Here is a 25,740-nt window from a genome sequence, read left to right as displayed (position 1 = left end):
GCAGAGGGATAAAAAGTGGGGGGATGGCATTGTTGGTCAGGGAAAATGTTACAGCGGTACTCAGGCAGGATAGATTAGGGAGCTCGTCTACAGAGGCCCTATGGGTGGAGCTGAGAAACAGGAAAGGTATGACCACATTAATGGGGTTGTATTATAGACCACCCAATAGTCAGCGAGAATTGGAGGAGCAAATCAGCGGAGAGATAGCTGACAACTGCAAGAAACACAAAGTTGTGAGAGTAGGGGATTTTAATTTTCCACATATAGATTGGGACTCGTATACTGTTAAAGGTTTAGATGGGGTAGAGTTTGTAAAATGTGTTCAGGAGAATTTTCTACATCAGTATATAGAGGTGCCAACTAGAGAGGATGCGATATTGGATCTCCTATTGGGAAATGAGTTAGGGCAGGTGATGGATGTGAGTGTGAGGGAACACTTTGGATCCAAAGAACAAAGAACAATACAGCACAGGAACAGGCCCTTCGGCCCTCCAAGCCCACGCCGCTCCACGGTCCAGGATTGAATCCTGAATCCAGGATCCCCGCCCAATTTTCCAGCCTATCTACATACCAATATCCTATCCACCGAGCTGTCCCTCACAGCTACGATGCTTTGTTCATTACAACCTATTAACTCACCCCCACCCCCCTATTCCAGACCATGTGATCCCCAGGGAGAGGCGAAAACCCAGAGTGAAAAACCCCAGGGCCAATATGGGGAAAAAAAAAATCTGGGAAATTCCTCTCCGACCCCCTGAGGCGATCGAAACGAGTCCAAGAGATCACAATGGCCCTGATCGGAAAATGCTTCCCAACCCTAGTCATTTCCACTTCCATGAACACCATATGAATTCCCTGCCCCCGAGACAGGTTCCCAACTATCCGCAGTCTCGCTCTGTACTGGCACCAGCAAGATGATCATAGAATGAAGCCTTGAAACGAGAAACAAGGAACAATTAGCCCGCGCCGCTCCCTGGTCCAAACTAGACCACTCTTTTGTATCCCTCCATTCCCACTCCGGTCATATAGCTGTCTAGATAAGTCTTAAACGTTCCCAGTGTGTCCGCCTCCACCACCTTGCCCGGCAACACATTCCAGGCCCCCACGACCCTCTGTGTGAAATATGTCCTTCTGATATCTGTGTTAAACCTCCCCCCCTTCAAAGCACAAAGAACAAAGAACAGTACAGCACAGGAAACAGGCCTTCGGCCCTCCAAGCCTGTGCCGCTCCTTGGTCCAACTAGACCAATCGTTTGTATCCCTCCATTCCCAGGCTGCTCATGTGACTATCCAGGTAAGTCTTAAACGATGTCAGCGTGCCTGCCTCCACCACCCTACTTGGCAGCGCATTCCAGGCCCCCACCACCCTCTGTGTAAAAAACGTCCCTCTGATGTCTGAGTTATACTTCGCCCCTCTCAGCTTGAGCCCGTGACCCCTCGTGATCGTCACCTCCGACCTGGGAAAAAGCTTCCCACTGTTCACCCTATCTATACCCTTCATAATCTTGTATACCTCTATTAGATCTCCCCTCATTCTCCGTCTTTCCAAGGAGAACAACCCCAGTCTACCCAATCTCTCCTCATAGCTAAGACCCTCCATACCAGGCAACATCCTGGTAAACCTTCTCTGCACTCTCTCCAGTGACGCTGCGACAACGGATGAATGAACACCGCTCGACAATCACCAGGCAAGACTGTTCTCTTCCTGTTGGGGAGCACTTCAGCGGTCACGGGCATTCGGCCTCTGATATTCGGGTAAGCGTTCTCCAAGGCGGCCTTCGCGACACACGACAGCGCAGAGTCGCTGAGCAGAAACTGATAGCCAAGTTCCGCACACACAAGGACGGCCTCAACCGGGATATTGGGTTCATGTCACACTATTTGTAACTCCCACAGTTGCGTGGACCTGCAGAGTTTCACTGGCTGTCTTGTCTGGAGACAATACACATCTTTTTAGCCTGTCTTGATGCTCTCTCCACTCCCATTGTTTTGTTTCTTAAAGACTGGATTAGTTGTAAGTATTCGCATTCCAACCATTATTCATGTAAATTGAGTCTGTGTCTTTATAAGCTCTGTTTGTGAACAGAATTCCCACTCACCTGAAGAAGGGGCTTAGAGCTTCGAAAGCTTGTGTGGCTTTTGCTACCAAATAAACCTGTTGGACTTTAACCTGGTGTTGTTAAACTTCTTACTGTGTTTACCCCAGTCCAACGCCGGCATCTCCACATCATCAATGGAAGAAGCCAGAGAGTGGTTGTGGGGGATTGCTTCTCCGAGTGGAGGCCTGTGACTAGTGGTGTGCCGCAGGGATCGGTGTTGGGTCCATTGTTGTTTGTCATCTATATCAATGATCTGGATGATAATGTGGTAAATTGGGTCAGCAAGTTTGCTAATGATACAAAGATTGGAGGTGTAGTGGACAGTGAGGAAGGTTTTCAAAGCTTGCAGAGGGATTTGGACCAACTGGAAAAATGGGCTAAGAGATGGCAAATGGAATTTAACGCAGACAAGTGTGAGATGTTGCACTTTGGAAGGACAAACCAAAGTAGAACGTACAGGGTAAGTGGTAGGACTCTGAAGAGTGCAGTTGAACAGAGGGATCTGGGAATACAGGTACAGAATTCCCTGAAAGTGACGTCACAGGTGGATAGGGTCGTAAAGAGTGCCTTTGGTACATTGGCCTTTATAAATCGGAGTATCGAGTATAAAAGTTGGAGTGTTATGGTAAGGTTATATAATAAGAAGTTTAACAACACCAGGTTAAAGTCCAACAGGTTTATTTGGTAGCAAAAGCCACACAAGCTTTCGAGGCTCTGAGCCCCTTCTTCAGGTGAGTGGGAATTCCCACTCACCTGAAGAAGGGGCTCAGAGCCTCGAAAGCTTGTGTGGCTTTTGCTACCAAATAAACCTGTTGGACTTTAACCTGGTGTTGTTAAACTTCTTACTGTGTTTACCCCAGTCCAACGCCGGCATCTCCACATCAAGGTTATATAAGGCATTGGTGAGGCCGAATTTGAAGTATTGTGTACAGTTTTGGTCACCTAGTTACAGGAAGGATGTAAATAAGATTGAAAGAGTGCAGAGAAGGTTCACAAGGATGTTGCCGGGACTTGAGAAGCTGAGTTACAGAGAGAGATTGAATAGGTTGGGACTTTATTCCCTGGAGCGTAGAAGATTGAGGGGAGATTTGATAGAGGTGTATAAGATTTTGATGGGTATAGATAGAGTGAATGCAAGCAGGCTTTTTCCGCTGAGGCTAGGGGAGAAAAAAACCAGAGGGCATGGGTTAAGGGTGAAAGGAGAAAAGTTTAAAGGGAATATTAGGGGGGGCTTCTTCACGCAGAGAGTGGTGGGAGTGTGGAATGAGCTGCCGGATAAAGTGGTGAATTTTAACATTTTTAACATTTTGGGTTACACTTTTAACATTTAAGAAAAACTTGGACGGGTTCATGGATGAGAGGGGTGTGGAGGGATATGGTCCAAGTGCAAGTCAGTGGGACTAGGCATAAAATGGTTCGGCACAGACAAGAAGGGCCAAAAGGCCTGTTTCTGAGCTGTAATTTTCTATGGTTCTATATCAGTCTACCTAACCTCAGCAGGTCAGGGGATTGACCAAGGATGGTCAGCATGGATGTTGAGGAAAAGTCTAGTCTGCCTAGCCATGACTGAGGTTTTTCAGGAGTAACAAGGAGAGTCAATGAGGTGAATGCTTTTAATACAGCCTAGTCAGGTGAACAAGAGATTAGTGAACAGAATTAAACCTAAAAAACTCGGTTTGCAGCAAGTGGGGAGGGAACTAACAAGAAGGAAAAAAAACCTGACCTCATCCTCACCAACCTGCATGCCTCAGATGTTTCTGCCCATGACAGTATCAGTCGGAGTGATCACTGCAGAGATCTTGTGGAGACAAAGTCCCACCTTCACACTGAGAATACCCTCCATTGTGCTAAACAGTATAGATTTCCAAAAAATCTAGCAACTCTAGACTTTTTGTAACCACGAGGCATTGTGAGCCATCAGCAGCAGCAGAATTGCACTCAACCACAATCTGTAATCTCATGGCCCGGCACATTCCTCCACTCTACCATTACCACTCCCTGATGAAGGGGCAGCGCTCCAAAAGCTCGTGCTACCAAATAAACCTGTTGGACTTTAACCTGGTGTTGAGAGACTTCTTACTGTGCCTACCCCAGTCCAACGCCAGCATCTCCACATCATGACCAAATCAGGGATCATGATGAAGAATGCAAGAGGGCATACCAGGAGCAGCATAATACAATGGAGGTGTGAACCTGGAGAAATACAACACAGGACTACTTGCATGTCAAACAGCAAGTGATAGATAAAGATAAGCGATTCCACACCCAACAGATCAGATCTAAGCCCTGCAGTCCTGCCACATCCAACCTTGAATGGTAGTGAACAATTAAACAACTCACTGGAGGAGGAGACTCCACAAATATCCCCATCCTTAATCATAACGGAGCCCAACACATCAAATAAGGCTGAGGCATTCGCAACAATCTTCAGCTATAAGTATCTAGTGGATTATACAATATAGCTGCAACATGATTTGTCAACTCTTGTACTCAACGCTCCAATTGAAGGCAAGCATGCCATATGCCTTCTTAATCACCTTGGCCACCTGTGTTGCCACTTTTAGGGAACTGTAGACCTGCACGCCCAGATCCCTCAATGGTGGGAGACAGAAACACAGACGATAGGAGCAGGAGGAGGCCATTTCGCCCTTCGAGCCTGCTCTGCCATTCATTACGATCATGGCTGATCGTCCAACTCAATAGCCTAATCCTGCTTTCTCCCCATAACCTTTGATCCCATTTGCCCCAAGTGCTATATCCAGCTGCCTCTTGAATACATTCAATGTTTTGGCATCAACTACTTCCCGTGGTAATGAATTCCACTGGCTCTTTGGGTGAAGAAATGTCTCCTCATCTCCGTCCTAAATGGTCTACCCCGAGTCCTCAGACTGTGACCCCTAGTTCTGGACTCCCCCAGCATTGGGAATATCCTCCCTGCACCTACCCTGTCTAGTCCTGTTAGAATTTTATAAGTCTCTATGAGATCCCCCTTCATTCGTCTGAACTCCAGCGAAAACAATCCTAACCTAGTCAATCTTTCCTCATACATGAGCCCCTCCATCCCCGGGATCAGCCTGGTAAACATTCGCTGCAGTCCCTCGAGAGCAAGAGCATCCTTCCTCAGAAAAGGAGACCAAAACGGCACACAATATTCTAGGTGTGGTCTCACCAAGGCCCTATACAACTGCAACAACAAATCCCTGCTCCTATACTCAAAATCTCTCGCAATGATGGCCAACATACCATTTGCCTTCTTTACCACCTGCATGCTTACCCAGGTCCCACTGCACACTCCCAATTTACAGCCATTCAGATCGTAAGCTGCCTTCTTGTTTTTGCTTCCAAAGTGAATAACCTCACATTTATCCAAATTATACTGCATCTGCCATTGATTTGCCCACTCACCCAACCTGTCCAGATTATGCTGAAGGATCTCTGCACCCTCGTCACAGTTCACCCTCCCACCCAACTTGGTATCATCTGCAAACTTTGAGATGTTAGATTTTGTTCCCTCATCCAAATCATTAATATATATTGTGAATAGCTGGGATCCCAGCGCCGATCCCTGTGGCACCCCACTAGTTACTGCCTTCTGTGGTAATATAAACAGGGCCTAGTTTTAAGGCTGATAAAATTGGATATCCTAAATTAAAGAATTGGGCATATTAAAATCAAACACAGGGGATTCGCGGCCTAGTCTGCAGGGAGCGGTCGGAAGGCAGAGCTGAGCGTTACTGAGAGTATAAAACTAACTTACGTTTTTTATTGAGAGCAGCCGGAAACCGGAAGTCGGTCGTGGGGAATTCTGGGACGGTTTGTAGTTTGCTTTTATAGTGCGGGTCGCAGTGGTTGCTGGTTAAGTGTTTTATTTTTACCTGTATATAAGTTGGGCGGTTATCTCGAGGGGATGGCAGTGAAGGCAGTGCAATGTTCCTCTTGCAGAATGTTTGAGGTGAGGGACGCCGTCAGTGTCCCTGCTGATTTCACCTGTGGGAAGTGCACCCACCTGCAGCTCCTCAAAATCCGTGTTCGGGAACTGGAACTGGAGTTGGATGAACTTCGGATCATTCGGGAGGCAGAGGTGGCCATAGATAGAAGCTTCAGGAATATAGGTACTCCGAGGAATGAAGATAGATGGGTGACGGTTAGAGGGGCTGGGAAGAAGCAGTCAGTACAGGGATCCTCTGTGGTCATTCCCCTCGGCAACAAGTATTCCGCTTTGGATACTGGGAACCTACCAGTGGTGAGCCACGGTGACCGGATCTCCGGCACTGAGTCCGTTCTTGTGGCTCAGAAGGGAAAGGGGGAGAGCAGGATAGCAATAGTTATTGGGGACTCGTTAGTAAGAGGGATAGATAGGAGGTTCTGTGGCAGCAAAAGAGACTCACGGATGGTATGTTGCCTACCGGATGCCAGGGTCCGTGACGTCTCATAGAAACATAGAAAACTACAGCACAAAACAGGCCCTTCAGCCCACAAGTTGTGCCGAACACATCCCTACCTTCTAGACCTACCTATAACCCTCCATCCTATTAAGCTCCATGTACTCATCCAGGAGTCTCTTAAAAGACCCTATTGAGTTCGCCTCCTCCACCACTGACGGCAGCCGATTCCACTCGCCCACCACCCTCTGTGTGAAAAACTTACCCCTAACATCTCCCCTGTACCTACCCCCCAGCACCCTAAACCTGTGTCCTCTCGTAGCAGACATTTCCACCCTGGGAAAAAGCCTCTGAGAGCACCAATATCCTGGGAGGGAAATTTGCTACGGTTCTTCCGGGGGGTTTAAACTAATTTGTCAGGGGGATGGGAAAATGAGCTGTAGTCCAGAAGTCAGTGTTGGGTGTAGTGAGGGACTGAGGAAGATATCAAGGTCGCAAGAGTGTTCCGGCAGACAGGAAGGTGGGTTGAAGTGTGTCTACTTCAATGCAAGGAGCATCCGAAATAAGGTAGGTGAACTTGGAGCGTGGATTGGTACTTGGGACTACGATGTTGTGGCCATTACGGAAACATGGTTAGAACAGGGGCAGGAATGGTTGTTGGAAGTTCCGGGGTATAGATGTTTCAGTAAGAGTAGGGAAGGTGATAAAAGAGGTGGAGGAGTAGCATTGTTAATCAAGGATAGTTTAACGGTTGCAGAAAGGCACTTCGAGGGGGATCTGCACACTGAGGTAATATGGGCTGAAGTTAGAAATAGGAAAGGTGCAGTCACGTTGTTAGGGGTTGTCTATAGGCCCCGAAATAGTAATAGAGATGTGGAGGAAGAAATTGCAAAGCAGATTATGGATAGGTGTGGAGGTCACAGGGTAGTTGTCATGGGTGACTTTAACTTTCCAAATATTGATTGCAACCTTTATAGGTCGAATAGTTCAGATGGGGCAGTTTTCGTACAGTGTGTGCAGGAGGGTTTCCTGACACAATATGTGGATAGGCCGACAAGAGGTGGGGCCACATTGGATTTGGTACTGGGAAATGAACCGGGCCAAGTGTTAGATTTGGATGTGGGAGAGCACTTTGGAGATAGTGACCACAATTCGGTGTCTTTCGTTATTGCAATGGAGAGGGATAGGGCCGTACGGCAGGGCAAGGTTTATAATTGGGGGAGGGGTAATTATGATGCGATTAGGCAAGAATTAGGGATCATAAGATGGGAACAGAAACTGTCAGGGAAAGGCACGAATGAAAAGTGGAGCTTGTTCAAGGAACAAATACTGCGTGTCCTTGATAGGTATGTCCCTGCCAGGCAGGGAGGAAATGGCCGAGTGAGGGAACCATGGTTCAAAAAGAGGTTGAATGTCTTGTCAAGAGGAAGAAGGAAGCGTATGTAAGGATGAGAAAACAAAGTTCAGTTGGGTCCATTGAGGGTTACAAGGTAGCAAGGAATGAGCTGAAAAAAGGGCTTAGGAGAGCTAGGAGGGGGCATGAGAAGTCCTTGGCGGGTCAGATCAAGGAAAACCCCAAGGCTTTTTACTCTTATGTGAGGAATAAAAGAATGACCAGGGTGAGGTTAGGGCCGGTCAGGGCCGGTCAAGGACAGTAGTGGGAACTTGTGTATGGAGTCAGAAGAGATAGGAGAGGTGATGAATGAATACTTTTCTTCAGTGTTCACCAAGGAGAGGGGCCATGTTTTTGAGGATGAGAGTGTGATACAGGCTGATAGGCTGGAGGAGGCGGATGTTCTGAGGGAAGATGTATTAGCAATTTTGAAAAACCTGAAGGTCGATAAGTCCCCTGGGCCAGATGAGATATATCTTAGGATTCTTTGGGAGGCAAGGGATGAGATTGCAGAGCCTTTGGCTTTGATCTTTGGGTCCTCACTGTCCACGGGGATAGTGCCAGAGGACTGGAGAGTGGCGAATGTTGTTCCTCTGTTCAGGAAAGGAAATAGGAATGACCCTGGTAATTATAGACCGGTTAGTCTTACTTCGGCGGTCGGCAAGTTAATGGAAAAGGTCCTGAGGGATAGGATTTATGACCATTTAGAAAGATGCAGCTTAATCTGGGATAGTCAACATGGATTCGTGAAGGGTAAGTTTTGCCTCACAAATTTGATTGAATTTTTTGAGGAGGTAACTAAGTGTGTCGATGAAGGTAGAGCAGTTGACGTCATATACATGGATTTTAGTAAGACGTTTGATAAGGTCCCCCATGGTCGGCTCATGAAGAAAGTAAGGAGGTGTGGGATAGAGGGAAATTTAGCCGATCAGATAGGTAACTGGCTATCTCATAGAAGTCATGATGTGGAGATGCCGGCATTGGACTGGGGTGAACACAGTAAGAGTTTTAACAACACCAGGGGTTAAAGTCCAACAGGTTTATTTGGTAGCAAATACCATTAGCTTTCGGAGCGCTGCTCCTTCATCAGATGGAGTGGAAATGTGCTCTCAAACAGGGCACAGAGACACAAAATCAAGTTACAGAATACTGATTAGAATGCGAATCCCTACAGCCAACCAGATCTTAAAGATGTCTGTACCTTGTCTGTATCCTCTGCTATTTGTGATTTTTATAAATGACTTGGAGGAAGGGGCTGAAGGGTGGATCAGTAAATTTGCAGATGACACCAAGATTGGTGGAGTAGTAGATGAGGTGGAGGGCTGTTGTAGGCTGCGAAGAGACATTGATAGGATGCAGAGCTAGGCTGAAAAATGGCAGATGGAGTTTAACCCTGATAAGTGCGAGGTGATTCATTTTGGTAGGACGAATTTGAATGCGGATTACAAGATCAAAGGTAGGGTTCTGAGGAATGTGGAGGAACAGCGAGATCTTGGGTTCATATCCACAGATCTCTGAAGGTTGCCACTCAAGTGGATAGAGCCGTGAAGAAGGCCTATGGTGTGTTAGCGTTTATTAACAGGGGGATTGAGTTTAAGAGCCGTGGGGTTATGCTGCAACTGTACAGGACCTTGGTGAGACCACATTTGGAATATTGTGTGCAGTTCTGGTCACCTCACTATAAGAAGGATGTGGAAGCACTGGAAAGAGTGCAAAGGAGATTTACCAGGATGCTGCCTGGTTTGGAGGATAGGTCTTATGAGCAAAGGCTGAGGGAGCTAGGGCTTTTCTCTTTAGAGCGGAGGGGGTTGAGAGGCGACTTAATAGAGGTTTATAAGATGATGAGGGGGATAGATTGGACGTTTAGAGACTATTTCCTCGGGTGGATGTAGCTGTTACTAGGGGGCATAACTATAAGGTTCGTGGTGGAAGATATAGGAGGGATGTACGAGGTAGGTTCTTTACTCAGAGAGTGGTTGGGGTGTGGAATGGACTGCCTGCTGTGATAGTGGAGTCGGACACTTTAGGAACATTTAAGCAGTTATTGGATAGGCACGTGGAGCACACCAGAATGATAGGGAGTGGGATGGCTTGATCTTGGTTTCGGAAAAGGTTCAGCACAACATCGTGGGCCGAAGGGCCTGTACTGTGCTGTACTGTTCTATGTTCACAATCAAACCTCGGGCAGGCCAACTGTACAAATACACAAACATGTCTGGGCCTGACCCATCAATCACCCATCAAAGGTCGTTGCACTCTACTGATACTTAGCAGGAGATCATGGCACCCCATTGAAATGCACCATTGTTAGAAGCCCAGATCGGGCCAGACTTTCTGTCACCGAGAGTTCCTGCAGTTAGCTTATCTGATAACAGGTTACATGTAAGCAACAGCATGGAGATGGGACACCTGGGGGCGGACCCCAGTGTCCTGTCAGGCAGACATCAAGAAACCCACTGGGTATTGGAACCCCCTCCTGGGACCTCATTGGCAGGAGGCCAGAGGAGTTTCTGGAAAGGCAGGCAGGCTGGGGATAAAGGGACACATTTCAGACACACCAGGGGAAAAGACTCGACGAAGGAGGCGACCGTGACCATCCGGAAGACTGACCAGAGAAGGAAGGAAGGAAGAAGCTGCCACCATTGAGACTCACCTTCGTGACGACGGACCAGAGGGACTCAGAGAATCGAGCCTGCAGTTTAACCAAGCCATCTTTACGGGTAGTATACTTGAATCTGGGGTATCCTCGTGTTTTATGTGGGTAATTTAAGGGTTGATAGTGTTATTATTAATAAACTTGTTGAACCTTTACTTGTGTTTGTCCTTTGTCCATCTTGCAAATAAAGGCACCGGGGTAAAACCTTGGAGGAAGCAAACTGGTCGAAAGTATCTGAGAATTAACAGGTACAACACTGCCAATTTGAAAAGCACCCATTAATACCTATTCAACACAGTACTTCATTTTGTACATCAGTTCCTAATTCAAGACAGGATGAAATTAATAAGAACTTCATATGATGGCAGCAGAAACTAGGCATGGTGGTCAGCCTGCTGCTTTTCCAGTAAAATCAATCACTCTGCAAGTATCCTCAACAGCTGCATTAATGGCCATGACAGACTGTTTCCACTTGTGAGGTCATCAATTTAATCACCATTGCTGTATGGGAGTCAGAAGGCAAGTTCATCTTTCTGTTTCTGTCCTGAGGAGATAAAAGGGTGGAAATCTAGCACCCAAGCGAACGTATCTGTTTTTGGTGCTAGTTGGTTCTGAAGTAGGATTTACGTCGATGGGGATATTGCTTAAATTGGAACTATGGAGATGGATAGCTGTTAAAAATTATACTTTGCCATGTTTTAATATTTTAATTGGTAAAAGTTATGCTAATTCTTCTAGATATATTCTAAATGTGTTCTTAAATAAAGTTTGCTTTAATAAAAGCTTCCTAGTGGGTCAATCGAATCATACCTGGAATGTTAACACTTTATGCTCGCCATACTGCCAATAGCAAATAAAGTTGGGGTCAAGGGTAACTTCATACCATACCTCAGAGTTTCTGATCTGGTTCCTAACAAATGGGGGCTCATCTGGGATTAAGATATATAATTCCTTATTTGGTTTCGGATTATTGGACTCAAAGACAATGGATGGTGAGTATTTGTGTTTTCTTTTAAGGTGTTACATTCGGTTAGTTTAAGTAGGGAGTGCCTCATGGAATAATGGCTTTTTCAGTAGCTGAAGGTTTCTTGGGTGTGGAGGAAGTCATTCAGGGTGGTTTACAAAAGATGGTTAAAGCAAAGCTTTTAGAATTGGCCAACAACCTGCAGTTGACATTACCTGAGGGGATGAGGAAGACAGAAATAGTTGCCAGAAACATAGTCAGGATCATTGGAAATGGCTAGAAATTACAAATGGAACAGCTAGAATTAGAGGTGGCACAGTGGTTAGCATTGCTGCCTCACAGCGCCAGGGACTCGGGTTCGATTCCCGGCTTGGGTCACTGTCTGTGCAGAGTTTTCACGTTCTCCCCGTGTCTGTGTGGGTTTCCTCCCGGTGTTCCTGTTTCCTCCCACAGTGCAAAAGATGTGCTGGCTAGATGCATTGGCCATGCTAAATTCTCCCTCAGTGTCTCCGAACAGGCACCAGAGTGCGGTGACTAGGGGATTTTCACAGTAATTTCATTGCAGTGTTAATGTAAGCCTATTTGTGACACTAATAAACTTAAATCTGAAGAAAGACGGGCAATTGCAGCAGAACAAAGAGTAAAAGGGTTAAAACAGCTTGAACATGAAAAAGAAATGAAACAGTTTGAACTGGGATTAAAAGCAGAGGAAAAAAATAGCTCTGGCATAACCAAGAGACAAAGAAAGAATTACCAGCAAAAAAAGGGCAGGTGATTTTGCATCGGTTTGGCAATCAGGGGTTGGTTTTCAACATCAATTTCAACCTGTGAGGGATAGAAACTGGGGAAAAATATAATCCTCAGGTGGTAATGGCAAAGGACATCTCGTGGGAGATATCTATGGACATGTACTCCGATGCTTTTTTCTTCCTCTACACTTCCTAGCAGTATTCTACCATTTATTTTGTATTCCCCTGTCTTCATAGAATCCAGGAGGAGGCCACTCAGCCCATCGAGTCTGCGCCAACAATAATCTCACCCAGGTCCTATCCCTGTAACCCCATATATTTAACCTGCTAATCCCCCTGACACTAATGGACAATTTAGCATGGTCAATCCACCTAACTCGCACATTTTTGGAGTGTGGGAGGAAACCGAAGAAAACCCAAGCAGACACGAGGAGAATGTGCAACCTCCACACAGACAGTAACTCAAGCCAGGAATTGAACCCAGGTTCCTGGCGCTGTGAGGCAGCAGTACTAACCACTTGTTAGCCTTCCATAGAAATATAGAAACTAGAAGCGGGAGTAGGACATTCAACTCTTTGAGCCTGCTCTGCCATTCATTATGATCATGGCTGATCATCAAATTCAATATCCTGATTCCCCCTTCCCTCTCCACTCCCCCACACCCCCCCGCCCCATATCCCTTGATCCCTTTAGCCCCAAGGGCTACATCTAATTTCTTCTTGAATTCACAGAACGTTTTGGTCTCAACTACTTTCTGTGGTAGTGAATTCATAGATTCACCACTCTCTGAGTGAAGAAGTTTCCCCTCACATTAATCCCAAGAGGTTTTACCCCTTATTCTCAAACTATGACCCCTCGTTCTGGACTCCCCCAGCGTCGGGAACATTCTTTCTGAATCTACCCTGTCTAATCTTGTCAGAATTTTACAAGTTTCAATGAGATCCCCTCTGAGGAAGGGTAATATAAAATTCTTAGTATAAAAGCCCCTCATTTTAAATTTACTATAATAAGTAGACTAGATTAAGGTGAAGATTACAAAGGTGCCTTCCATATAGAATAAGGATTCACCATGTGCCTAATATAATATATGCAAAGATATTGGGCAGAATTTTATGACCGCATCACACCCATTTTTGGGCATGAAAAATCAGACGTGAAGCGTCTAGCAGGAATGGTGCCTGTTTTGGTTCCCACTCGACCACGGCAAGAAAATAGGCATGATCGGGAGCCTGCCCAAAGCAGGCGAGACATCAATTTACATGTTTTTGCATTCATCATAATGTAATTAACAGACCTTCACGCCCAATCATCCCAGCTCGTCTGCCTTTACCACCTTGCTCGCTGAAACTGGGTCGTTCTGGAAACCACCTCCTCTTATATAAGTCAGAGTCTGGCATGAGGGTGGGTGAGCAAGGAGCTTTCCAACTGCTCTGTGCTGCTCAAAGGGGGCTATTTTGTGGCGGCCGTGTTGCATTTCAGGTCAGTAGGAGGGCTGGGGGAGTGGGAGGGGCTCTTGCTGCTCACAGGGTCCAACCTCGGCTTTCAGCATGGACCCAGGTCAGAGCGCTGACCTCGGATCATAGAGATCACTCAAGGTCCTAGTGCACGCAGCTGGAAGCACTTTTGCAGGTGGAGGTTTGCTGAAAACTGACAGTGATGCAGTCTCAGGGCTTTTAAAGCAGAACTGCCTGTGGCCACGACTGCACGGGTTCTGCGTCTCTGCCTGTGAGGGAGGGTGGGGGGTCTGCATTAAACTATTCTGGAACCTGTAGGGGGTTATGGACAGTGCGTGTTACTGGGCGGCTATGAGGGGTGGTGGATGGGATGTGTGTGTAGCTGGGCTGAGGGGTGAGCAGCATTCTTTAACCTCTCCATCTGTCTCTCCCCTTTTCCCAATCCACCGTGCCCCCTCCCCTCCTCCCACCCCCGGCAACCAGTTGACCTTGCTGTCCTTTTGATTGCTAATGGAGCTGAGGAGGAGCAGCAGGATAAATTGCAGGCAGAGGAGGCCCAGACCTTACCGGGGGGGGGGGGGGGGGGGGGGGCAGGAAGAGGAAGTACAGACCCCAGCAGTTCCATACGCAGGTGTCCTTTGAGCAGCTGTCAGACATCACATTCCACTGAAGGCTCCAGCTCCAAAAGGAAAGAGTGCAATACCTGTGCCACTTGTTGAAGGATCTGGCACCTTGGGGTGGGGAGTGTCCTACTCCTGGTGGCTGTGAAACTGACGCCACCTTAAGCTTTTATGCCACCGGTTCCCTCCAGACTGCCAGTGGCATCTCACAAGCTTCCGTCCACAAGTGTGTTCGGGAGGTCACGGGTGCCCTGTATGCCTGGGCTGGACAGTATATCAAATTTGACCTGGACCAGGCCCAGCAGGAAGCCCAGGTGCAGAATTCACAGCCATCGTGGGGATGCCAAAATGTGGAGGGGGCTATAGACTGCACCCACGTCGCCCTCAAGAATCCAGCAAGATTCGTGAATAGAAAGGGCTTCCATTCAATAACTGCACAGTTGGTGTGTGACCATCAGCTCAACATTATGCACGTCTGCGCCAGACACCCCGGCAACGTGCATGACAGCTTCATCTTGAGGAGCTCAGATATCCCAGAAGTCTTTGAGGAGGAGCCCAGGCTGCAGGGATGGCTTGTGGGAGACATGGGGTATCCACTTTGGATTTGGCTAATGACGCCTGTGCGGAGGCCTGAGACTGAAACGGAGACCCAATATAATGAGGCCCATACTGCCACCTGTAAAATAGTGGAGCGGTGCATAGGATTCTTCAAAATGTGGTTCAGATGCCTGGACCACTCTGGCGGGGCCCTCCAATATAGCTCCCTGATATCGTCACGCATTGTGGTGATCTGTTGCGCCCTACACAACCTGGCACAGCTGCGAGGAGAGTTTTGGAGGAGGAGGACATGAAGGCCAACCAGCCTTGTTTCACTGGAGAGGAGGCAGCCTAGCAGGAGGAGGAAGACAACGATGAGCAACAGACACCGGAGGGCTGGCGGCAACAAAGGTCACGCATGCGAGGGCAGCAAGAGAGGCCCTGATCAACATGTGGTTAGGCCACTAGGAGCCTGTGTTGCCACATGGTGGTTCCATCATCCCCCCCCCCGCCCCAGAGTCCTACAATCTCCTGCATCATTGTAACAAAAGAGTGGTGGGCCTGGGTACAGTGTGTTCGCGAGTTTCTGTGGCAGGCAAGAGGGTGATAATGACTGGCTATGCACCATTGTGACAATGCCCTGGCGCAAACTAGTCTGACTCCTGTGCTCCCTATGCATGGTGGCACCTGGGCCCACATCTGGGTAGTGGCTAAAGGATCATTAAACCCCCATGCAGGGGCATGTCGGGTGGGGGAGAGGAGGGAATGTCTTGTGGGTTTTGGAGATGCTGTGGCTGATGGGGACTTTAACTTTCCAAATATTGATTGGAACCTTTGTAGGTCGAATAAGTCGGATGGGGCAGTTTTTGTGCAGTGTGTGCAGGAGGGTTTCCTGACACAATATGTGGATAGGCCGACAAGAGGTGGGGCCACATTGGATTTGGTACTGGGAAATGAACCGGGCCAAGTGTTAGATTTAGTTGTGGGAGAGCACTTTGGAGATAGTGACCACAATTCGGTGTCTTTTGTTATTGCAATGGAGAGGGATAGGGCCGTACGGCAGGGCAAGGTTTATAATTGGGGGAGAGGTAATTATGATGCGATTAGGCAAGAATTAGGGAGCATAAGATGGGAACAGAAACTGTCAGGGAAAGGCACTAATGATAAGTGGAACTTTTTCAAGGAACAAATACTGTGTGTCCTTGATAGGTATATGTCCCTGTCAGGCATGGAGGAAATGGCCGAGTGAGGGAACCATGGTTCACAAAAGAGGTGGAATGTCTTGTAAAAAGGAAGAGGGAAGCATATGTAGGGATGAGGAAACAAGGTTCAGATGTCTTGATTGAGGGTTACAAGTTAGCAAGGAATGAGCTGAAAAAGGGGCTTAGGAGAGCTAGGAGGGGGCATGAGAAGTCCTTGGCGGGTCGGATCAAGGAAAACCCCAAGACTTTTTACTCTTATGTGAGGAATAAAAGAATGACCAGGGTGAGGTTAGGGCCGGTCAAGGACAGTAGTGGGAACTTGTGTATGGAGTCAGTAGAGATAGGCGAGGTGATGAATGAATACTTTTCTTCAGTGTTCACCAAGGAGAGGGGCCATGTTTTTGAGGAAGAGAAGGTGTTCCAGGCTAATAGGCTGGAGGAAGTAGATGTTCGGAGGGAGGATGTACTAGCAGTTTTGAATAAACTGAAGGTCGATAAGTCCCCTGGGCCTGATGAAATATATCCTAGGATTCTTTGGGAGGCAAGGGATGAGATTGCAGAGCCTTTGGCTTTGATCTTTGGGTCCTCACTGTCCACGGGGATGGTGCCAGAGGACTGGAGAGTGGCGAATGTTGTTCCTCTGTTTAAGAAAGAGAATAGAAATGACCCTGGTAATTATAGGCCGGTTAGTCTTACTTCGGTGGTTGGTAAGTTGATGGAAAAGGTCCTTAGGGATGGGATTTACGACCATTTAGAAAAATGCGCATTAATCCGGGATAGTCAGCACGGATTCGTGAAGGCCAAATCGTGCCTCACAAATTTGATAGAATTTTTTGAGGAGGTAACTAAGTGTGTTGATGAAGGTAGGGCAGTTGATGTCATATACATGGATTTTAGCAAGGCGTTTGATAAGGTCCCCCATGGTCGGCTTATGATGAAAGTAAGGAGGTGTGGGATAGAGGGAAAGTTGGCCGATTGGATAGGTAACTGGCTGTCTGATCGAAGACAGAGGGTGGTGGTGGATGGAAAATTTTCGGACTAGAGGCAGGTTGCTAGCGGAGTGCCACAGGGATCAGTGCTTGGTCCTCTGCTATTTGTGATTTTTATTCATGACTTAGGGGAGAGGGCTGAAGGGTGGATCAGTAAATTTGCTGATGACACCAAGATTGGTGGAGTAGTGGATGAGGTGGAGGGCTGTTGTAGGCTGCAAAGAGACATAGGTAGGATGCAAAGCTGGGCTGAAAAATGGCAGATGGAGTTTAACCCTGATAAATGTGAGGTGATTCATTTTGGTAGGACTAATTTAAATGTGGATTACAGGGTCAAAGGTAGAGTTCTGAAGACTGTGGAGTAGCAGAGAGATCTTGGGGTCCATATCCACAGATCTCTGAAGGTTGCCACTCAAGTGGATAGAGCTGTGAAGAAGGCCTATAGTGTGTTAGCTTTTTTTGATGTGGAACTGCCGGCGTTGAACTGGGGTAAACACAGTAAGAAGTCTCACAACACCAGGTTAAAGTTCAACAGGTTTATTTGGTAGCAAATACCATAAGCTTTCGGAGCACAGCTCCTTCGTCAGATGGAGTGGATATCTGTTCTCCAACAGTGCACAGACACAGAAATCAAGTTACAGAATACTAATTAGAATGCAAATCTCTACAGCCAGCCAGGTCTTAAAGGTACAGATAATGTGGGTGGAGGGAACATTCAACACAGAATCTCACTCGCTGTTCTGTCTGAAGACAATACACATCTCTTTAACCTGTGTTGAATGCTCCCTCCACCCACATTATCTGTACCTTTAAGACCTGGCTGGCTGTAGAGATTTGCATTCTAATTAGTATTCTGTAACTTGATTTCTGTGTCTGTGCACTGTTGGAGAACAGATATCCACTCCATCTGAGGAAGGAGCTGTGCTCCGAAAGCTTATGGTATTTGCTACCAAATAAAGCTGTTGGACTTTAACCTGGTGTTGTGAGACTTCTTACTTAACTTTTATTAACAGGGGGTTGGAGTTTAAGAGCCGTGGGGTTATGCTGCAACTGTACAGGACCTTGGTGAGACCACATTTGGAATATTGTGTGCAGTTCTGGTCACCTCACTATAAGAAGGATGTGGAAGCGCTGGAAAGAGTGCAGAGGAGATTTACCAGGATGCTGCCTGGTTTGGAGGGTAGGTCTTACGAGGAAAGGTTGAGGGAGCTAGAGCTGTTCTCTCTGGAGCGGAGGAGGCTGAGGGGAGACTTAATAGAGGTTTATAAAATGATGAAGGGGATAGATAGAGTGAACATTCAAAGACTATTTCCTCGAGTGGATGGAGCTATTACAAGGGGGCATAACTATAGGGTTCGTGATGGGAGATATAGGAAGGATATCAGAGGGAGGTTCTTTACTCAGAGAGTGGTTGGGGTGTGGAATGGACTGCCTGCAGTGATAGTGGAGTCAGACACTTTAGGAACATTTAAGCGGTTATTGGATAGGCACATGGAGCACACCAGGATGATAGGGAGTGGGATAGCTTGATCTTGGTTTCAGATAAAGCTCGGCACAACATCGTGGGCCGAAGGGCCTGTTCTGTGCTGGACTGTTCTATGTTCTATGATGGTGTAAGCTGCTGCCTGACATAAACGTGCAGGTTCCCTCCAGGGTTTCCTGTTGAAGACAAATTAGTCACAGGTGGGTGGTGAAATGACATTTATTTGTGCCAATAAAAGTGTCTTAACGATAAGTAATAACATGCAAACATGTGACTTTAAAGTGAAGAACTATTTTATTGACCTAGTGCTGCACTTCACCCGTGAAATCTTGGTGCTGCTACAACTTCCTAACTTTACGTGGCCAGCACTATGTCTCGGTATCTCCCTAGGATGTACATCGGAGGTGGAGGTGGCCAGTTATCTACACATCCTGTGGCCTGTGATGCCCTTGGCGATCGCCCTCTGGAGAGCCTGGACTTTGAGGACCCTGGCCGGCTTCCAGGTGTCTGGGACCTTTCCATGACACCCTCTTCATCCCGCCCCGGTGTCAGGAAGGGGGGGAAGCAGAAGGTGTAACTACAGCCGCTGTCTCCTGCATGGAAAGCCCTGTCATGGGCTGCAGCTCTTCCTTCTCCCTCGGGGTTCCTGTGGGCCCCAGGTCACTCCATGGGACGGTGATGCTTCTGCAGTGAGCTCCGGAAGCTCCGGCGTCACCAGGCCCTGCCAGTCCTGACGGACCCACCTGCGTTCTTTCCATGGTGGTCGAGCCCTCTGCAATGGCGCTCTGAGTCGGAGGCCACCTGTCAATGGCAGCAGCAAGTGCCTTCAGGGAGTGGGCCACACTCTGCAGCCCCTCAGCCATGACCTTCTGTGACTGGGCCACATTCTCAAGGGTTGCTGCCGTAGCACTGTGTCTCAGTGCTGTCCCGCTGGGTCTCCTGCAAGCTCTTGAACCTCTCAGCCCTGGGTCACAGAATCTCAAGAAGCCTGGTGAGGCCCTCAGCTGTGACCTGTTGTGATTCAGCCACGCCTTCTGTGGCCTGCTGTGACTCGATCACTTAGAGCCTGCCACTCATGGTGAGGATTCCCTGCCCCAGGCTCTTCACCATGGACGCTACCTTTGCAGTGTTGGCCTGAGAACCACGCAACACATGCAATAGCTGGTCCACCTGAAAGCTTTGGGACTCCTCCCAACAGCCTCGCAGTCGGTCCAGTGTTGCCAACATTCCCTGGCTCTGTTGCTGCATCTCCAGCAACTGAGGAAGAAGTGATCGCACGGATTCAGCATGCAGCCTCGGGCCAGCCGGGTCCTCGCCTCCGGCAGGCCTCTGCGTCCCAGAGGCCTTGGACGTTCCCTCCTCCAGCCGATGTACATCAGCAGATGTGTCATGCACACCAGGGAGTGACCCAGATGCATCGCCACTAACTTGACCCACTGAAGTGAGAGTCTCTGTGATGGTAATTTGCGAGGTGGAAGTTGACGCCAAACTGGTGCCACCCTTGGAGACCCCTTCATCCGCTTCCTTCGAGGAGTCTTCCAAGTTGTCAGGGGCAGGATGGGTGGGAGCAGCAATGGGGGCCGTGAATGTCAGATGGCCCTTCCTGCAACATAGGACACAAGGTTAAGGGCAAGTGAGGGAGAGGAATCTGGGATGCAGGCAACGTTTCTTCATTGAAAAAAGAAAATTACAGCATAAAGTTCGGCCCTCCAAGCCTGCACTGACCAGGCTGCCAGTCTGAACTAAAACCCATACACCTTCTGGGGACCATATCTCTCGATTCCCATCCTATTCATGTATTTGTCAAGACACCCTTTAAAAGTCACTGTCGTATCTGCTTCCATGACCTCCCCGGCAGCGAGTTCTAGGCACCCACAACTCTCTGTGTAAAAAAACTTGCTTCGTACATCCACCTTTAAACCTCGTCCCTTAAACCTATGCCCCCCAGTAATTGACTCAAACCAATGTCCATGGGGGCCAGGGATAGGCCGCATCTCACCCCGGAGGGATCTGGCAGGGCAGCTGCTTTATTTTATTTTTCTGCGCATGTGCAGTTTGAAGCTCCGATCGGAGCTGCAGGCTTTCGGGCGCGTTAAGCTCTGCCTATTGTCTTCTGTAGCGAGAAACTGACTCACCCAAAATTTTACCGAGTGCATATGGTTGTGTGCGAAAACGCACCCAAAAAGCAGGTCTGATCTCTCCCAGTTTCACGCCTGCCCGACACATAGAAAAAATCCACCCATTGTCCTTATAACCACAATTCAACCAAGTATGATGAACTTGGCTCTTGGAAGGACACCTCCAGTGATAAACAGGAGTTACAGCATCTGGTAGAGGCATCTGAGGGGCTTCACTGGTGCATTCTGGGAGAAGTCGGCCCAGCAACATCTACAAAGAAGTGGGAAGCGGAAGATCTGGTGTCAAGGAGCGGTAAGCCCCAAACACTACATTAGTGTTTCCCTCCCTCCCTCCTCCTCTGACCAAATAAAAGACCACTGTGAGAAGCTAAAAGTGAAGCTAAGAGTTTTATAAATTTTCTTAAATAATTTAATTGATGCTAGAAATGTCAGTCAGTGGGGTTAAGTGCTGCACGTGTGAGGTGTGGAAGATCCGTGACGCTTCCAACGTCTCGGACGATTACATCTGCAGGAAGTGCACCCAATTGCAGCTCCTTACAGAACGCATGGATAGGTTGGAGCAGCAGTTGGATGCACTTAGGAGCATGAAGGTGGCGGAAAGCGTCATAGATAGGTGCTTTATAGACATGGTCATACCCAAGGTGCAGGCAGATAGGTGGGTGACCACTAGAAGGCGCAGGCAGTCAGTGCACGAATCCCTACCGTTTTGGATACTGTTTTTTTTGGGGGGGGGGGGAGAGAGAGAGAGAGAGAGAGGAGAGAGAGAGAGAGAGATATGGCCTATCAGGGAATAACAGCAGCAGCAGCCAGAGCAGTGGCACCACAGCTGGCGCTGTTAACGTAGAACATAGAATCACTGCAGTGCAGAAGGCGGCCATTCGGCCCTTCGAGTCTGCACCGACCACAATCCCACCCAGGCCCTATTCCGGTAACCCTACACATTTACCCTGTTAATCCCCCTGACACCAGTGTCAATTTAGCATGGCCAATCAACCTAACCCGCACATTTTTGGACTGTGGGAGGAAATCAGAGCACCGGGAGGAAACCCACGCAGACATGGGGAGAATGTGCAAACTCCACACAGACATTGACCTCAGGCAGGAATTGAACACAGATCCCTGGCGCTGTGAGGCAGCAGTGCTAACCACTGTGCCACCGTGTTTTTAAGCAGGGAGGGACAAAGAGCACGAGAGCAATAGTCATAGGGGACTCTGTAGTTAGGGGTGCAGATAGGTGCTTCTGTGGACGTGAAAGAGACTCCAGGATGGTATGTTGCCTCCCTGGTGCCAGGGTCCAGGGTGTCTGAACGGGCAGAAAGCATTCTGAAGGGAGAGGGTGAACAGAGGTCGTGGGACATATTGGTACGAATGATGTAGGGATGAAGAGTGATGAGGTCCTGCTGCAGTAGTTTAGGGAGTTAGGTAGAAAGTTAAAAAGCAGGACCTCGAGGGTTGTAATCTCAGGATTACTCCCTTGCCACGTGCCAGTGAGGCTAGGAATAGGAAGATCGTGCAGCTCAACACGTGGCTAAACAGCTGGTGTAGGAGGGAGGGTTTCAGATATCTGGACCATTGGGGCAGGTGGGACCTGTACAAGGAGGACGGGTTGCATCTAAACTGGAAAGGCATAAATATTCTGGCCGGGAGGTTCGCTAGTGTCACACGGGAAGATTTAAATTAGTTTGGCAGGGGGGTGGGAACCAAAGCAAAGGTGAATTAACTGAAGGGGAACCAGAGAGTAGGACCAGTAAGACTCGTAAAAAGAGCAGGCAGGGTGGGGTTGCTAATCAAAGAGGGTCTGGTGGATTGAAATGCATTTGTTTCAATGTGAGAAGTGTAACAGGGCAGATGAATCTTAGAGCTTGGATTAGTACTTGGAACTATGATGTTGTTGCTATTACAGAGACTTGGTTAAGGGAACGACAGGATTGGCAGCTTAACATTCCAGAATACAGATGTTTCAGGCAGGATAGAGGGGGACGTAGAATGGGTGGGGGAATTGCACTACTGGCATGGAGAATATCACAGCTCTACTGTGGGAGGACACCTCAGAGGGCGCATACAGTGAGGCAATAGGGGTAGAGCTCAGGAATAGGAAGGGTGTAGTCACAACATTGGGGGTTTACTATAAGCCTCTGCAGAGCCAGTGGGAGATCGAGGAACAGATAGGTAGGCAGATTTTGGCAAGGTGTAAAACTAACAGGGTTGTTGTGGTGGGAGATTTTAACTTCCCTTATGTTGACTGGGACTCACTTAGTGCTAGGGGCGTGGATGGGGCAGAGTTTGTAAGGAGCATCCAGGAGGGCTTCTTGAATCAGTATGTAGATAGTCCAACTAGGGAAGGGGCCATACTGGACCTGGTATTGGGGAATGAGTCCAGCCAAGTGATCGACGTTTCAATAGGGGAGCAGTTCGGGAACAGTGACTACAATTCAGTAAGCTTTAAGGTACTCTTCAAGTTAAGGTGCTAAACTGGGGGAAGGCTAATTACAACAATATTAGGCAGGTACTGAAGAATGTAGATTGGGGGCAGATGTTTGAGGGCAAATCAACATCTGGCATGTGGGAGGCTTTCAAGGATAAGTTGATAGGGATTCAGGACCGGCACATTCCTGTAAGGATGAAGGCTAAGTATGGCAAGTTTTGGGAACTTTGGATAACGAGAGATATTGTGAGCGAGTCAAAGAGAAAAAGGAAGTATTTGTCAAGGCTGGGAGGCTGGGAACACATGAAGCAAGTGTGGAATAGAAGGAAAGTAGAAAGAAACTTAAGCAAGGAGTAAGGAAGGCTAAAAGGGGTCATAAAAAGTCATTGGCCAGCAGGATTAATGAAAATCCCAACGATTTTTATACATATATAAAGAGCAAGAGGGTAGCCAGGGAGAGGGTTGGCCCACTCAAGGACCGGGGAAGGCATCTAAGCATGGATCCAGAGGAAATGGGTGAGGTATCAACTGAGTACTTTGCGTCAGTATTCACCAAAGAGAAGGACTTGGTGGATGATGAATCTGGGAAAGGGTGTGTAGAAGTTTGAGTCATGTTGAGATCAAAAACGAGGAGGTATTGGGGTTCTTGAGAAACGTTAAGGTAGACAAGTCCCCAGGGTCTGATGGGATATACCCCAGAATACTGAGAGAGGCAAGGGAGGGAATTGCAGGGGTCTTGAGAGAAACCTTTGTATCCTCACTGGCTACAAGGGAGGTCGCATTGCCGTCGCAGCTCTCTCACACTCCTCAACCACCTCATACACCAGCTCTACGGCAAATGCCTGGATGGCTACCATACAAGGGAGATCCCAGAGGATTGGAGAATAGCCATAACACATGCCTGGCCTGGGCACACAAGCAAGAGTGGCCATTTTCTTAACCAAACTGGTTAAAAAGCTTGAAGGAAGGCATGTTTTTTCCTTTGTAGGGGTGTCCTATGTGCCTCAGGAATGATCTTGCTTCAAGATGTTTCCATTCCTGACTTTCTGCCGAGCTGCCAAATATCCATCCATCCCATCCCCGATCCTTCATTGTCCAAGATTTACCTATCCCCGGATCCATGTTCCCTTAATCTCATAGAACATAGAACATAGAAAGTCACAGCACAAACAGGCCCTTCGGCCCACAAGTTGCGCCGATCACATCCCCACCTCTAGGCCTATCTATAGCCCTCAATCCCATTAAATCCCATGTACTCATCCAGAAGTCTCTTAAAAGACCCCAACGAGTTTGCCTCCACCACCACCGACGTCAGCCGATTCCACTCACCCACCACCCTCTGAGTGAAAAACTTACCCCTGACATCCCCCCTGTACCTACCCCCCAGCACCTTAAACCTGTGTCCTCTCGTAGCAACCATTTCAGCCCTTGGAAATAGCCTCTGAGAGTCCACCCTATCCAGACCCCTCAACATCTTGTAAACCTCTATCAGGTCACCTCTCATCCTTCGTCTCTCCAGGGAGAAGAGACCAAGCTCCCTCAACCTATCCTCATAAGGCATGCCCCCCAATCCAGGCAACATCCTTGTAAATCTCCTCTGCACCCTTTCAATGGCTTCAACATCTTTCCTGTAATGAGGTGACCAGAACTGCGCGCAGTACTCCAAGTGGGGTCTAACCAGGGTCCTATAAAGCTGCAGCATTATCTCCCGACTCCTAAACTCAATCCCTCGATTAATGAAGGCTAGTACGCCATACGCCTTCTTGACCGCATCCTCCACCTGCGAGGCCGATTTAAGAGTCCTATGGACCCGGACCCCAAGGTCCTTCTGATCCTCTACACTGCTAAGAATGGTACCCTTCATTTTATACTGCTGCTCCATCCCATTGGATCTGCCAAAATGGATCACTACACACTTATCCGGGTTGAAGTCCATCTGCCACTTCTCCGCCCAGTCTTGCATTCTATCTATGTCTCGCTGCAACTTCTGACATCCCTCCAAACTATCCACAACACCACCTACCTTGGTGTCGTGTCTCATGGTCTAAGCTGCTGTCCCAGCAGCACCTATGGCGAATTATGGCTTTACTAGGTCTGCTATAGCTGTCAGCCAACTAGACTGCCTGGAGAGCAGGACCTCCTCCCACTGGGCCAGAAGCCTCATGTTCGCGTACTTAATGTGTTATGGTCTTGTTTAACATCCGTCTGTTTGGGTCTAACATTTCTGTAGGGTGGGGTGGGGTGGGGGGTGTGTGTGTGTCACTACATCCCCCCACTCATCCCAAAAAATGCAGCCCATGGTGAACTTAAGCTGAACCCTTCCAAGGTTATATATCCTTCCTAATTGGTAGTGCCCATAACTGCTCACATTACTCTAAGTATGGTCCAACAAGGGCTTTTCTTTTGCTAAAATGTGACTTATTCTGATGATAAGGCATGGACTCGTCCAGGGATAGTCAGTGTGAATTTGTCAAAGGAAGGTCGTGCCTCACAATTTCATGAATCCTTCAAGGAAGGGACAAAAAGAGTTAATTAATAAAGGTAGTGAAGTGGATGTTGTGTACATCAATTTTTTTATCAAGGCGTTTGACAAGGTCCCATATGGCAGATTGGTCAAAAAAGTGAAAATCGATGGGATACAGAGTAGAA

This window comes from Mustelus asterias, chromosome 2 (assembly GCF_964213995.1).
Source record: "Mustelus asterias chromosome 2, sMusAst1.hap1.1, whole genome shotgun sequence".
NCBI lineage: Eukaryota > Metazoa > Chordata > Chondrichthyes > Carcharhiniformes > Triakidae > Mustelus > Mustelus asterias.
This window is presented reverse-complemented; position numbering follows the sequence as displayed.